Here is a 2,591-nt window from a genome sequence, read left to right as displayed (position 1 = left end):
GCTGGAAAAGCAAGTTATAGATCTTCAATTTGAGAATGGTTTGCAAGCCGTTGCGGATGAGGGTGAAAAGAAATAGCTAGCAAAGAAAATGACGCCCTCCGAGCCCAAATTCAGAAAATGAAAATAGCAGCGGAAAACCCCGCTAGAAGTGCAAAAGATGAAAAATTTATAAATAACAGAAAGTGGGTGAATATGGTTTTGATCTGAACAAGGCCGAGGGCGAACTGGCAAGAGCTCGAACAAAATTGGCTAAGAATGCGTAGGAACGAACATGCTTGGTTCAACAGTTAAAAGAGAAATATGACAATGAAGTTGTGGGGTTGAAGAAAAAGATCACCGTCCTTGAGAACAAAATGACCAAGCTGGCAAAAGATTTCAAAGCAGAAAGAGAACACTGTTATGCCCTAATGTCGTAGCTAGAAAAAAACCTGCACCAGCTTCAAGAGCAGAATCATACAGCTGAACATGTTTTGGGGGCCAGATCTCAGCAGATTGGATGGTTGCTATAAGAAAAGGGTATTATCAGAAAGGGTTAGGAGTATTGCGGACTACATTGTGATGAAGTGCAACGAGTGTGAAGTCATGACCAGATCCATGTTCTTTGCTTCAGTTATGATTTTTGTCCGACAGATCATGGATGACTTGTTTCGCCTCCAAGAAGATATGGTGCAAAGGCCCGTAACAAGGCCAACTGGAGCAGCAATTGAGGCACTTATGTATTTTTGACTTTGTTTGTTCGAGTCTGTATTTTGTTAGTTATTTTTCGAGTCTGTATTTTAAGTTTGTTAGTTTATTTGCGAGTCTGTATTTTCAGTTTTCTTTTGAAGTAGTCAGTCCAGTCATCTAGTATGTCAGTCTTTATGTTTAATTATGTAGGGGAAGTTGTCGTAATCAAGATGTTTTATTTTATTTTATTCTGTGAAAATTTGAAAACCCCAAAAATGTATTTTATATTATTTTATCTCGCACATGCCCCAGAACTACGCTTGGTCTGATTCATGCGGCGTCAATCCCCATAGGATTCGATCATAACCGTGAAATAAAAAAAGAGAAGAAAAAGAAAAAAAGAGAGAGAAAACAAGAAAAATTGTGGGAAAGAAATAATGGCAAAACAAGAGAGAAAAGTGAGAAAAAACAAGAACCAAGAAAAGAAAAACAGGAATGGAAAAGAGAGAGAAAGAAATTGCAATTGGAAATTAGTAAAAGTCGGGATGACGCAAGGAGCCGTTCAAATGCATAATAGAAATGGTTAACTGCTTAGGTACATTGCATCCCCAACATGCGGTTGCCTATCTGTTAAGCCCTTAATCGCTAACAAGTTTGTTTGTTGTCATCAACTACATGCAGGTGGTTAGTTTGTTTGACATTCTGGCAACTCACCCGTACAACACCAGGTCCAAAGACAAGTTGATCATGGCTGGCCAAGAACTGGATGCAGGTGTTATTGATCCGTCAAGGAAGGGGGATGAATCTGATGTTAATCTTAAAGAGGAGATACATAAGTTAAAACACTAGATGGCAGAGATGTACGAGGCATGGGTGAAAGGGCATCCACCACTATCATACCCCGCCAACCCTGCTTTCATCCCGCCGCTGGCTCAATCCCAAGAACCTCCCACTTTTGATTTATCTCCAGGCTTCCCCATTTACCACCACTACCAAGGCACATTTCCCAAACCCCACAAGAACCACCACCCAAACCAATCTTATACCCCCCCTCCACCAGCCACCCCTATTTTCGTGGAACCACCACCCGCTACACTCCATCGATCCTCTAGTGAGCCTTTATTCTAGACCCAAGATAACCAATATTATCCCCCGGAGCCTACTTTCAAGGCCCCAAAGCATTACTCCCACACTCCTCATTTCGACCTCCCAGTTGAGACTAAGAAACCACCTAAAAACCCAGAACATGAGGAGATGTTCAACAAGGTTAGAATCCTGGAATAGTCATTCAGAAACATGCAGGGATTGGGAGGCCAGGTGAGCATAGCCTACAAGGATTTGTGTCTATTTCTCGATATTCAGTTATTGGTGGGACTCAAGATGCCTAAATTTGATCTATATGATGGGCACGGAGACCCGGTGGCCCATTTGAGGGGATTCTGTAGTAAAATGAGAGGAGCTGGTGGGAAAGATGAGCTGTTGATGGCGTACTTTAGCCAGAGTCTGAGTGGCGCGGCATTGGAGTAGTACATTCGTCAGGATCATGGCAGATGATATACCTGGGATGATTTGGCCCAAGCATTCGCTCGCTATTTCCAATACAATATTGAGATTGTCCCAGATCGTTTGTCTTTGACTAAGACCGAGAAGAAGCCTAGTAAAAGTTTCAAAGAATACGGTTTTCGCTGGAAAGAACAAGCGGCAAGAGTTAACCCCCTGATGGAGGAGAGCGAAATGGTGGAGTACTTTCTGCAGGCTCTGGAGCCTACCTATTTTGGCCATATGAAATCAGCTATAGGCAAGTCTTTCAACGAGGTAGTGAATATGGGTGTCATGGTAGAAGAAGGGCTTAAATCAAGCAAAATCATGAGTTACTCGACTATCAAGGCAAATACCCAAGCCATTTAGAACGGTACTGGAGGAGT

This window comes from Nicotiana tabacum, chromosome 10 (genome assembly GCF_000715075.1).
Source record: "Nicotiana tabacum cultivar K326 chromosome 10, ASM71507v2, whole genome shotgun sequence".
NCBI classification, from domain to species: domain Eukaryota; kingdom Viridiplantae; phylum Streptophyta; class Magnoliopsida; order Solanales; family Solanaceae; genus Nicotiana; species Nicotiana tabacum.
The sequence above is the reverse complement of the archived record's forward strand: the minus strand, read 5'-3'. Positions refer to the sequence as shown.